Genomic DNA, 14,712 nt, shown 5'->3' with positions numbered 1-14,712 from the left:
TCTGACACCGACCCTCGACCCTCCCCACCCCCCTCCTCTTAATTGTGAACACTTCAACCATTTACGGATAATTACTATAATTTACTCGAGTATTTACAACACTCCCTTTGATATAGTGATATGCCTTGAAAATAAGAATACGTAAATAAACATTTGAGTGGGGTTTGGCAATTCTACGTGGGCCAGACATTATTGCAATTCTATCCAATGCATCTTTTAAGTGTCCATTCAATATAGATTTCGACATATATATATGTGTGTTATATATACATATATAAATGTGTTAATTAATATACACACATATCCATATATCCATGTGTACGTTAATATAAATTGCGAGCAATATTGCAAAGCCGTTAGTCAGAAAAGCAGAATGCAATATTTCAGGAAACCACTCCCATGCAAACTCTATTTTCAGATATTTATTAATAAACACATGGACTGATATAAAAGCCGCGCTGCCTCTCGCAAATTCATCCAGTCAAGACAAACAGCATGGAGTAAGTATCAAAAGACCTCAGAACCGTAATGTTTTAGCGGCCGTAGTGAGTTCAATATGTCAGTGTTCAAACGCAATATGACCCATGTGTAAAAACTCTTGTATTTATGCAGATGCTCTTGTGAGAAATAGGCTGAGATTGTTTTCTATCTCTAGTGCTCAGGTGACATGAATTTTCGGGAAGTTATCGGTATATAACTACAGTCAGGATGTAACTGTGATGTAGACAAAAATATATAGCGATTAAGCGACCCTCAGTCGGTCTAGTAGGCGGAAGCTCTGACAGTTTTACTTTTCTCCAGTTATAAGATTTAGTTTATATAAAAAATGATACATATGCGTGTGTGTATGTGCACAAAGCAAATGCACATACATATATAAGTATAGTGCACATGTATATTCACATATATATCGCTTTACATGTACTTTGAGTTCCAGACTTGTGATGCTACACCAAAGACACGTTCGATGATGTCTTCCTGCTAACATATGTTTACACCTGCTTTAAATTTTGCACGTATGTTTTTGGTGATGGATGGTGATGCTCTTCCTTTGCATTGATCCACAGTCATGTCACTGTCATTTGGCCATATCTTGATGAGTCGTAATACATATGGTAGATATATCAGTCATCACAACAGCAGGGAGAGTCACAACTATAATCATAACCAGAGAGAATCAAGCTAGTAATCAAAGTTGCTTCATGATCGTAACTTTAGTCGTTATCGGTATCCTAATAGTAAATGGTAATCGAAATTATAATTGTATTTAAACAGCGGTTCTACAACATATGAAAAGATCTTATATATGTATATATATATATATATATATTACATCATTCTCATTTCATTTTGATTTGATTTTGCCATGCCAATTATCATTCTTATCGATGCTGACATCATTACTGTCAGAATAATTAGTGTTGTTATTGTACCACAGAAACCGTCTTTGCAACAACAGTTCTCGTGGTTGTGATGGGCGCAACCTACGCCTTCTCTGCCCCAGGGAGGCATGGGTCCGCCCTCCGACCTGCTATGGGGGCGGAGGAACGGTCCCTTGCTCGAATTAAGAGGTAAGGAAAGAGGGAGAGTGGAAGAGTCTGAAAGGGGTGATGAGGGAGGGAATAAGGGACGGAGAGAATGGGAGAGATGGATGGATAAAGAGACGGAGACAGTGAGAGAGAGTGAGACAAAAATAAAAGAAAGAGAGAGAGAAAGTCTGACATTAAATCTCTTGAATGTTCCCACTAATATTTTGTGTGTCAAACAGGACTATGGATGATCATGACCACAATGAATGACGTTCGAGAGCATAAAGTGGAATCCTTGTTGATGGCAACAACGAAACCATTGTTCATGACACTACGGGACAACATGGCAATAAAGACCATCGCCATGATCAGGGCCATCATTACAACTATGTGCACGAGGAGGAAGCCCATGGTCATGGCAGCAACGAGACACAAGTTCATGGCACTGTAGGACATCATGGCAATAAAGACCAACATCATGATAAGGATCAGAATGACTCCTACGTGCACGAGGGGAGGCCCATGGTCACACCAGCTACAAAACCCATGTTCATGACACGATATGTGATCATGACGGTCATGATCACCGTATTAATGTTGGCATGACAATGTCAGTGTTATAATCCTTATTGTGATAAATAAAGTTGATGAATCCACACCTATTTTTCATTACGTTTAGTCCTTTATTTACTACACTAGCGAACTGAAATGACATGATTATATCCTCTAATATATCACATGACAAGACAAGTGATTTCTTCCTTGCGGGAAGGTTTAATAGTGGGAAACCCTAGTAAGAGGTACTTCAACCTACATGTCCACATTCTGTTCATCATTTCCTGATCTTGCTACAAAACAATATGCTCATGTTTAGGAATTACACCATACCTATTCAGTTTGCACAGTGCTTGCTCACTGATGAGCCCTGCAAACTACTTATTTCACAAATAATCACATCCTGCTTTGTTTCCTGTCTCTAAGCATTCTTCAGTGTAGCATTCATATACAATGATCAGTATTTCAAGACGATCATTGACAATGACGAGTTCTTAAGTAAGGATGACAGTGTTATATATACACGCTACACATTTTCAATTCGTGGTAGAAATCAGCGCCCATGTCGTGTCTTATTTAAGCGTATATAGCACAGGCATATGTATTTGTATGTTGCTTATAGTCATGACTTTGAGTATGAATGAGTGTCGTCTTAAAGACTACCTTCTCTGTTTTCAGTGGTGATTCAACCAATTACGACGATATTACGTATCATGCCTAGCAATAACTATGCAGTTATCAAAATTGGATGGCTCATAAAATCAAGAATAAAAAAGAAAAAAGAAAAAAAAAAAACATTGGCTATATGATGTATATCTGTATGAATGTACATATACAGCCGTACAGACAATCATGTACACATTTACATACACATATAAGCGTGCCTATACATATATACACATATAGATATAAACACACACACACACGTATATATGTATGTGTGTATGTATGTATATGCAATTATATATATCCGGACATAGATACTTATATACATGTGTATATGTATATATATATATATATATATATATATATGTGTGTGTGTGTGTGTGTGTGTGTGTGTGTGTAATAGTACATGTGATGATAATAGTAATAATGACAATAATAACAAGAAGAACAGTAATGATAATGATGATAATGATAATAATGGTAATGATAATCATTATGATAATAGCAATAATAAAAAGAGTAATAATAATAATAATGATAATGCCGATAACAATTATACAAATAATAACAGTAAAGATAATAATATAAATAATAATCATGATAACAATGGAATCAATAAAGATAACGGTAATGATAATGAAAATAATAATCATGAAATGAATAAAATTATGATAATGATAATAACTATAGCAATGATGATAACAATATTGATAATACTAATGAAAAAGAATAAGAGTAATGATGATGATGGTGGGAATACTAGTAGTAGTAATAATAATGACAATAATAATGATAATAATATTAATAGTAATAATAAAAGCTATGAAAAATAATGATAAGAAATATTAATTATAACATTAGTAATAATAAAAAGTAAAAACTGATAATTTCAATGATTATAATGGTGATGATAATGGTAATAAAGTGACAATAATATTGGTAATGATAATGAAAATACAAATAACAATAATGTTGATAATGATAATGAAGATAACATATGTATTATAAATATACGTATATATACACATATATATAGGATGTACGCACACACACACATACACACACTCATATATATGTATATGTATATATATATATATATATATATATATATATATATACACGTTTGTGTTACTTATAATATATATGTATATACATATATACATATAAACATATCTGCATATATGTATATATATATATATGTATATATATATGTATATATATGTAAATATATATACATATATGAATATATATATACTTGTACTTACGAATGCTCGCGTGTGTGTGTGTGTGTGTGTGTGTACGAATACACACACATGTGCATATGTATGCATGTATATGTATATACTCATATGTGTCTTTGTGTGTACCTGGGTACGTATGCGTACGTGTGTCTGTGTATATATGTGTGTGTGTGTGTGTGTGCAGAATAAATACTTGTCACTTATTAACTGATAATCTATCGAGGCCCAACGCCAGACGAAGCGACGCTTCCCTCAATCAAGGTCAAAAGAACTCTAACCTTTGACTCCGATCATTTCACACACAGGCATTACCTCTGATACTCTTGCTCTCCATATCATAACCCTTAGCTAAGAATTAGTCTGTTTTATTTTTTTCTTATTTTTCTTGATAATCGAAGACTTATTATTGTTACGGATAACGTGTAACAACTCATTATAATGCCTTGACTGACGCATTATAAAATTCGCTAAACTGCGTAATGAAGTTTCATCTTGGCTTGTCCAGTCTGTATTGTTCAGCACTGTGTTTAAGATCCATAGAAGTATTTGCATGGAAATATTTTTACATTATTTTTATATACTTTATATGCTTTCCCTAATCTCAGAGCTTTGAAAGTCAAGAAGGTAAATCTTACAGACCATTCTTGCCTTAACTATCACCAATCAATGCGTACTTGTGTCTTCTCTCATATGGAGGTAGCCCTTCGCTCATTCCTTACTGCTCTGTTTACTACATTTTGCAACTTCAATAATTGATGATTTGGTAAAGCAATGATCACATAATTGTGGCGAAGCATTTTAACCCTTCGCTGACAAAGGTATTAGATGTTTCCCGACAAAGGCAATATTCCTCAAATGATAGTCGGAGACATTGAACACATGATTATTCTGAGGAGAAAGATTGCTATACAGTATTGCACTTTAAATCCTTTACTTTCTTCATCACAACCAGCGTGCTATTACATACACACCCATATGTATGTATATATATGTATGTGTATATATACACACATATATGTATGTCTATATGTATATATACACACATATATATGTGTGTGTGTATATATAAACATATGTGTATATATACGCATATATGTATATGTGTGTATATATGTATGTGTACATGTATCTATATATATATATATATATATATATATATATTTACACATAGCAGAAACCCTTCTTAGTTATCACAGTTCAATTCGAATAGATTTAACATTATATTAATTCACTTATCTAGCATTACAATCTTTAATTTCCTGTCAAAACAAGCTTTTAAATGCCTCGCACTTAGCATGACTGTGTGGAAGGCAAGCAAAAACTAGTCTGAGAAATGCTGATGAATATCTGACACCGACCCTCGACCCTCCCCACCCCCCTCCTCTTAATTGTGAACACTTCAACCATTTACGGATAATTACTATGATTTACTCGAGTATTTACAACACTCCCTTTGATATAGTGATATGCCTTGAAAATAAGAATACGTAAATAAACATTTGAGTGGGGTTTGGCAATTCTACGTGGGCCAGACATTATTGCAATTCTATCCAATGCATCTTTTAAATGTCCATTCAATATAGATTTCGACATATATATGTGTGTTATATATACATATATAAATGTGTTAATTAATATACACACATATCCATATATTCACATATATTCATGTGTACGTGAATATAAATTGCGAGCAATATTGCAACATCGTTAGTCAGAAAAGCAGAATGCAATATTTCAGGAAACCACTCCCATACAAACTCTATTTTCAGATATTTATTAATAAACACATGGACTGATATAAAAGTCGCGCTGCCTCTCGCAAATTCATCCAGTCAAGACACACAGCATGGAGTAAGTATCAAAAGACCTCAGAACCGTAATGTTTTAGCGGCCGTAGTGAGTTCAATATGTCAGTGTTCAAACGCAATATGACCCATGTGTAAAAACTCTTGTATTTATGCAGATGCTCTTGTGAGAAATAGGCTGAGATTGTTTTCTATCTCTAGTGCTCAGGTGACATGCATTTTCGGGAAGTTATTGTTATATAACCACAGTCAGGATGTAACTGTGATGTAGACAAAAATATATAGCGATTAAGCGACCCTCAGTCGGTCTAGAAGGCGGAAGCTCTGACAGTTTTACTTTTCTCCAGTTATAAGATTTAGTTTATATAAAAATGATACATATGCGTGTGTGTATGTGCACAAAGCAAATGCACATACATATATAAGTATAGTGCACATGTATATTCACATATATATCGCTTTACATGTACTTTGAGTTCCAGACTTGTGATGCTACACCAAAGACACGTTCGATGATGTCTTCCTGCTAACATATGTTTACACCTGCTTTAAATTTTGCACGTATGTTTTTGGTGATGGATGGTGATGCTCTTCCTTTTGCATTGATCCACAGTCATGTCACTGTCATTTGGCCATATCTTGATGAGTCGTAATACATATGGTAGATATATCAGTCATCACAACAGCAGGGAGAGTCATAGCTATAATCATAACCAGAAAGAATTAAGCTAGTAATCAAAGTGGCTTCATGATCGTAACTTCAGTCGTTATCAGAAACCTAATAGTAAATGGTAATCGAAATTATAATTGTATTCAAACAGCGGTTCTACAACATATGGAAAGATCTTATATATGTATATATATATATATATATATTACATCATTTTCATTTCATTGTATTTGATATTGCCATTCAATATCAAATACAACAATATCGATGCTGACATCATTACCGTCAGAATAATTAGTGTTGTTATTGTACCACAGAAACCGTCTTTGCAAAACCAGTTCTCGTGGTTGTGATGGGCGCAACCAACGCCTTCTCTGCCCCAGGGAGGCATGGGTCCGCCCTCCGACCTGCTATGGGGGCGGAGGAACGGTCCCTTGCTCGAATTAAGAGGTAAGGAAAGAGGGAGAGTGGAAGAGTCTGAAAGGGGTGATGAGGGAGGGAATAAGGGACGGAGAGAATGGGAGAGATGGATGGATAAAGAGACGGAGACAGTGAGAGAGAGTGAGACAAAAATAAAGGCAGAGAGAGAGAGAAAGTCTGACATTAAATCTCTTGAATGTTCCCACTAATATTTTGTGTGTCAAACAGGACTATGGATGATCATGACCACAATGAATGACGTTCGAGAGCATAAAGTGGAATCCTTGTTGATGGCAACAACGAAACCATTGTTCATGACACTACGGGACAACATGGCAATAAAGACCATCGCCATGATCAGGGCCATCATTACAACTATGTGCACGAGGAGGAAGCCCATGGTCATGGCAGCAACGAGACACAAGTTCATGGCACTGTAGGACATCATGGCAATAAAGACCAACATCATGATAAGGATCAGAATGACTCCTACGTGCACGAGGGGAGGCCCATGGTCACACCAGCTACAAAACCCATGTTCATGACACGATATGTGATCATGACGGTCATGATCACCGTATTAATGTTGGCATGACAATGTCAGTGTTATAATCCTTATTGTGATAAATAAAGTTGATGAATCCACACCTATTTTTCATTACGTTTAGTCCTTTATTTACTACACTAGCGAACTGAAATGACATGATTATATCCTCTAATATATCACATGACAAGACAAGTGATTTCTTCCTTGCGGGAAGGTTTAATAGTGGGAAACCCTAGTAAGAGGTACTTCAACCTACATGTCCACATTCTGTTCATCATTTCCTGATCTTGCTACAAAACAATATGCTCATGTTTAGGAATTACACCATACCTATTCAGTTTGCACAGTGCTTGCTCACTGATGAGCCCTGCAAACTACTTATTTCACAAATAATCACATCCTGCTTTGTTTCCTGTCTCTAAGCATTCTTCAGTGTAGCATTCATATACAATGATCAGTATTTCAAGACGATCATTGACAATGACGAGTTCTTAAGTAAGGATGACAGTGTTATATATACACGCTACACATTTTCAATTCGTGGTAGAAATCAGCGCCCATGTCGTGTCTTATTTAAGCGTATATAGCACAGGCATATGTATTTGTATGTTGCTTATAGTCATGACTTTGAGTATGAATGAGTGTCGTCTTAAAGACTACCTTCTCTGTTTTCAGTGGTGATTCAACCAATTACGACGATATTACGTATCATGCCTAGCAATAACTATGCAGTTATCAAAATTGGATGGTTCATAAAATCAAGAATAAAAAAGAAAAAAGAAAAAAAAAAACATTGGCTATATGATGTATATCTGTATGAATGTACATATACAGCCGTACAGACAATCATGTACACATTTACATACACATATAAGCGTGCCTATACATATATACACATATAGATATAAACACACACACACACGTATATATGTATGTGTGTATGTATGTATATGCAATTATATATATCCGGACATAGATACTTATATACATGTGTATATGTATATATATATATATATATATGTGTGTGTGTGTGTGTCTGTGTGTGTGTGTGTAATAGTACATGTGATGATAATAGTAATAATGACAATAATAACAAGAAGAACAGTAATGATAATGATGATAATGATAATAATGGTAATGATAATTATTATGATAATAGCAATAATAAAAAGAGTAATAATAATAATAATGATAATGCCGATAACAATTATACAAATAATAACAGTAAAGATAATAATATAAATAATAATCATGATAACAATGGAATCAATAAAGATAACGGTAATGATAATGAAAATAATAATCATGAAATGAATAAAATTATGATAATGATAATAACTATAGCAATGATGATAACAATATTGATAATACTAATGAAAAGAATAAGAGTAATGATGATGATGGTGGGAATACTAGTAGTAGTAATAATAATGACAATAATAATGATAATAATATTAATAGTAATAATAAAAGCTATGAAAAATAATGATAAGAAATATTAATTATAACATTAGTAATAATAAAAAGTAAAAACTGATAATTTCAATGATTATAATGGTGATGATAATGGTAATAAAGTGACAATAATATTGGTAATGATAATGAAAATACAAATAACAATAATGTTGATAATGATAATGAAGATAACATATGTATTATAAATATACGTATATATACACATATATATAGGATGTACGCACACACACACATACACACACTCATATATATGTATATGTATATATATATATATATATATATATATACACGTTTGTGTTACTTATAATATATATGTATATACATATATACATATAAACATATCTGCATATATGTATATATATATATATATGTATATATGTATATATATGTAAATATATATACATATATGAATATATATATACTTGTACTTACGAATGCTCGCGTGTGTGTGTGTGTGTGTGTGTACGAATACACACACATGTGCATATGTATGCATGTATATGTATATACTCATATGTGTCTTTGTGTGTACCTGGGTACGTATGCGTACGTGTGTCTGTGTATATATGTGTGTGTGTGTGTGTGTGCAGAATAAATACTTGTCACTTATTAACTGATAATCTATCGAGGCCCAACGCCAGACGAAGCGACGCTTCCCTCAATCAAGGTCAAAAGAACTCTAACCTTTGACTCCGATCATTTCACACACAGGCATTACCTCTGATACTCTTGCTCTCCATATCATAACCCTTAGCTAAGAATTAGTCTGTTTTATTTTTTTCTTATTTTTCTTGATAATCGAAGGCTTATTATTGTTCCGGATAACGTGTAACAACTCATTATAATGCCTTGACTGACGCAATGATCACATAATTGTGGCGAAGCATTTTAACCCTTCGCTGACAAAGGTATTAGATGTTTCCCGACAAAGGCAATATTCCTCAAATGATAGTCGGAGACATTGAACACATGATTATTCTGAGGAGAAAGATTGCTATACAGTATTGCACTTTAAATCCTTTACTTTCTTCATCACAACCAGCGTGCTATTACATACACACCCATATGTATGTATATATATGTATGTGTATATATACACACATATATGTATGTCTATATGTATATATACACACATATATATGTGTGTGTGTATATATAAACATATGTGTATATATACGCATATATGTATATGTGTGTATATATGTATGTGTACATGTATCTATATATATATATATATATATATATATATATATTTACACATAGCAGAAACCCTTCTTAGTTATCACAGTTCAATTCGAATAGATTTAACATTATATTAATTCACTTATCTAGCATTACAATCTTTAATTTCCTGTCAAAACAAGCTTTTAAATGCCTCGCACTTAGCATGACTGTGTGGAAGGCAAGCAAAAACTAGTCTGAGAAATGCTGATGAATATCTGACACCGACCCTCGACCCTCCCCACCCCCCTCCTCTTAATTGTGAACACTTCAACCATTTACGGATAATTACTATGATTTACTCGAGTATTTACAACACTCCCTTTGATATAGTGATATGCCTTGAAAATAAGAATACGTAAATAAACATTTGAGTGGGGTTTGGCAATTCTACGTGGGCCAGACATTATTGCAATTCTATCCAATGCATCTTTTAAATGTCCATTCAATATAGATTTCGACATATATATGTGTGTTATATATACATATATAAATGTGTTAATTAATATACACACATATCCATATATTCACATATATTCATGTGTACGTGAATATAAATTGCGAGCAATATTGCAACATCGTTAGTCAGAAAAGCAGAATGCAATATTTCAGGAAACCACTCCCATACAAACTCTATTTTCAGATATTTATTAATAAACACATGGACTGATATAAAAGTCGCGCTGCCTCTCGCAAATTCATCCAGTCAAGACACACAGCATGGAGTAAGTATCAAAAGACCTCAGAACCGTAATGTTTTAGCGGCCGTAGTGAGTTCAATATGTCAGTGTTCAAACGCAATATGACCCATGTGTAAAAACTCTTGTATTTATGCAGATGCTCTTGTGAGAAATAGGCTGAGATTGTTTTCTATCTCTAGTGCTCAGGTGACATGCATTTTCGGGAAGTTATTGTTATATAACCACAGTCAGGATGTAACTGTGATGTAGACAAAAATATATAGCGATTAAGCGACCCTCAGTCGGTCTAGAAGGCGGAAGCTCTGACAGTTTTACTTTTCTCCAGTTATAAGATTTAGTTTATATAAAAATGATACATATGCGTGTGTGTATGTGCACAAAGCAAATGCACATACATATATAAGTATAGTGCACATGTATATTCACATATATATCGCTTTACATGTACTTTGAGTTCCAGACTTGTGATGCTACACCAAAGACACGTTCGATGATGTCTTCCTGCTAACATATGTTTACACCTGTTTTAAATTTTGCACATATCTTTTTGGTAATGGATGGTGATGCTCTTCCTTTTGCATTGATGCACAGTCATGTCACTGTCATTTGGCCATATCTTGATGAGTCGTAATACATATGGTAGATATATCAGTCATCACAACAGCAGGGAGAGTCATAGCTATAATCATAACCAGAAAGAATTAAGCTAGTAATCAAAGTGGCTTCATGATCGTAACTTCAGTCGTTATCAGAAACCTAATAGTAAATGGTAATCAAAATTATAATTGTATTTAAACAGTGGTTCTACAACATATGGAAAGATCTTATATATGTATATATATATATATTACATCATTTTCATTTCATTGTATTTGATATTGCCATTCAATATCAAATACAACAATATCGATGCTGACATCATTACCGTCAGAATAATTAGTGTTGTTATTGTACCACAGAAACCGTCTTTGCAAAAACAGTTCTCGTGGTTGTGACGGGCGCAACCAACGCCTTCTCTGCCCCAGGGAGGCATGGGTCCGCCCTCCGACCTGCTATGGGGGCGGAGGAACGGTCCCTTGCTCGAATTAAGAGGTAAGGAAGAGGGAGAGTGGAAGAGTCTGAAAGGGGTGATGAGGGAGGGAATAAGGGACGGAGAGAATGGGAGAGATGGATGGATAAAGAGACGGAGACAGTGAGAGAGAGTGAGACAAAAATAAAAGAAAGAGAGAGAGAGAAAGTCTGACATTAAATCTCTTGAATGTTCCCACTAATATTTTGTGTGTCAAACAGGACTATGGATGATCATGACCACAATGAATGACGTTCGAGAGCATAAAGTGGAATCCTTGTTGATGGCAACAACGAAACCATTGTTCATGACACTACGGGACAACATGGCAATAAAGACCATCGCCATGATCAGGGCCATCATTACAACTATGTGCACGAGGAGGAAGCCCATGGTCATGGCAGCAACGAGACACAAGTTCATGGCACTGTAGGACATCATGGCAATAAAGACCAACATCATGATAAGGATCAGAATGACTCCTACGTGCACGAGGGGAGGCCCATGGTCACACCAGCTACAAAACCCATGTTCATGACACGATATGTGATCATGACGGTCATGATCACCGTATTAATGTTGGCATGACAATGTCAGTGTTATAATCCTTATTGTGATAAATAAAGTTGATGAATCCACACCTATTTTTCATTACGTTTAGTCCTTTATTTACTACACTAGCGAACTGAAATGACATGATTATATCCTCTAATATATCACATGACAAGACAAGTGATTTCTTCCTTGCGGGAAGGTTTAATAATGGGAAACCCTAGTAAGAGGTACTTCAACCTACATGTCCACATTCTGTTCATCATTTCCTGATCTTGCTACAAAACAATATGCTCATGTTTAGGAATTACACCATACCTATTCAGTTTGCACAGTGCTTGCTCACTGATGAGCCCTGCAAACTACTTATTTCACAAATAATCACATCCTGCTTTGTTTCCTGTCTCTAAGCATTCTTCAGTGTAGCATTCATATACAATGATCAGTATTTCAAGACGATCATTGACAATGACGAGTTCTTAAGTAAGGATGACAGTGTTATATATACACGCTACACATTTTCAATTCGTGGTAGAAATCAGCGCCCATGTCGTGTCTTATTTAAGCGTATATAGCACAGGCATATGTATTTGTATGTTGCTTATAGTCATGACTTTGAGTATGAATGAGTGTCGTCTTAAAGACTACCTTCTCTGTTTTCAGTGGTGATTCAACCAATTACGACGATATTACGTATCATGCCTAGCAATAACTATGCAGTTATCAAAATTGGATGGTTCATAAAATCAAGAATAAAAAAGAAAAAAGAAAAAAAAAAAACATTGGCTATATGATGTATATCTGTATGAATGTACATATACAGCCGTACAGACAATCATGTACACATTTACATACACATATAAGCGTGCCTATACATATATACACATATAGATATAAACACACACACACACGTATATATGTATGTGTGTATGTATGTATATGCAATTATATATATCCGGACATAGATACTTATATACATGTGTATATGTATATATATATATATATATATATGTGTGTGTGTGTGTGTGTGTGTGTGTGTAATAGTACATGTGATGATAATAGTAATAATGACAATAATAACAAGAAGAACAGTAATGATAATGATGATAATGATAATAATGGTAATGATAATTATTATGATAATAGCAATAATAAAAAGAGTAATAATAATAATAATGATAATGCCGATAACAATTATACAAATAATAACAGTAAAGATAATAATATAAATAATAATCATGATAACAATGGAATCAATAAAGATAACGGTAATGATAATGAAAATAATAATCATGAAATGAATAAAATTATGATAATGATAATAACTATAGCAATGATGATAACAATATTGATAATACTAATGAAAAAGAATAAGGGTAATGATGATGATGGTGGGAATAGTAGTAGTAGTAATAATAATGACAATAATAATGATAATAATATTAATAGTAATAATAAAAGCTATGAAAAATAATGATAAGAAATATTAATTATAACATTAGTAATAATAAAAAGTAAAAACTGATAATTTCAATGATTATAATGGTGATGATAATGGTAATAAAGTGACAATAATATTGGTAATGATAATGAAAATACAAATAACAATAATGTTGATAATGATAATGAAGATAACATATGTATTATAAATATACGTATATATACACATATATATAGGATGTACGCACACACACACATACACACACTCATATATATGTATATGTATATATATATATATATATATATATATATATATACACGTTTGTGTTACTTATAATATATATGTATATACATATATACATATAAACATATCTGCATATCTGTATATATATATATGTATATATATGTATATATATGTAAATATATATACATATATGAATATATATATACTTGTACTTACGAATGCTCGCGTGTGTGTGTGTGTGTGTGTGTACGAATACACACACATGTGCATATGTATGCATGTATATGTATATACTCATATGTGTCTTTGTGTGTACCTGGGTACGTATGCGTACGTGTGTCTGTGTATATATGTGTGTGTGTGTGTGTGTGTGCAGAATAAATACTTGTCACTTATTAACTGATAATCTATCGAGGCCCAACGCCAGACGAAGCGACGCTTCCCTCAATCAAGGACAAAAGAACTCTAACCTTTGACTCCGATCATTTCACACACAGGCATTACCTCTGATACTCTTGCTCTCCATATCATAACCCTTAGCTAAGAATTAGTCTGTTTTATTTTTTTCTTATT

General features: G+C 33.6%; 1 protein-coding gene and 2 long non-coding RNA genes across 6 annotated transcripts in view; 2 read left to right on the top strand and 1 right to left on the bottom strand.

Annotated features, from left to right (window-relative positions):
- LOC125034652 (cubilin-like) overlaps nt 1–14,712 on the bottom strand; it is a 334,702-nt gene that overhangs the window by 263,940 nt on the left and 56,050 nt on the right.
- Nucleotides 435–12,541, top strand: LOC125034491. Of its 4 annotated transcripts, none has more exons than XR_007115691.1 (3): nt 435–500; nt 1,439–1,571; nt 1,769–2,185. It is a non-coding gene; the product is annotated as an uncharacterized LOC125034491 (long non-coding RNA). The 4 variants fall into 4 exon arrangements; XR_007115693.1 differs by lacking the exons at nt 1,439–1,571; nt 1,769–2,185 and adding exons at nt 11,794–11,926; nt 12,125–12,541 and having other exon boundaries at nt 482–500; XR_007115692.1 differs by lacking the exons at nt 435–500; nt 1,439–1,571; nt 1,769–2,185 and adding exons at nt 10,826–10,858; nt 11,794–11,926; nt 12,125–12,541.
- Nucleotides 5,812–7,534, top strand: LOC125034492. The gene is made up of 3 exons (XR_007115695.1): nt 5,812–5,845; nt 6,787–6,919; nt 7,118–7,534. It is a non-coding gene; the product is annotated as an uncharacterized LOC125034492 (long non-coding RNA).

The sequence above is a fragment of the Penaeus chinensis genome, chromosome 18, assembly GCF_019202785.1.
Source record: "Penaeus chinensis breed Huanghai No. 1 chromosome 18, ASM1920278v2, whole genome shotgun sequence".
In the NCBI taxonomy this organism is placed as follows: Eukaryota; Metazoa; Arthropoda; class Malacostraca; order Decapoda; family Penaeidae; genus Penaeus; species Penaeus chinensis.
The sequence above is the reverse complement of the archived record's forward strand: the minus strand, read 5'-3'. Positions and strand labels throughout refer to the sequence as shown.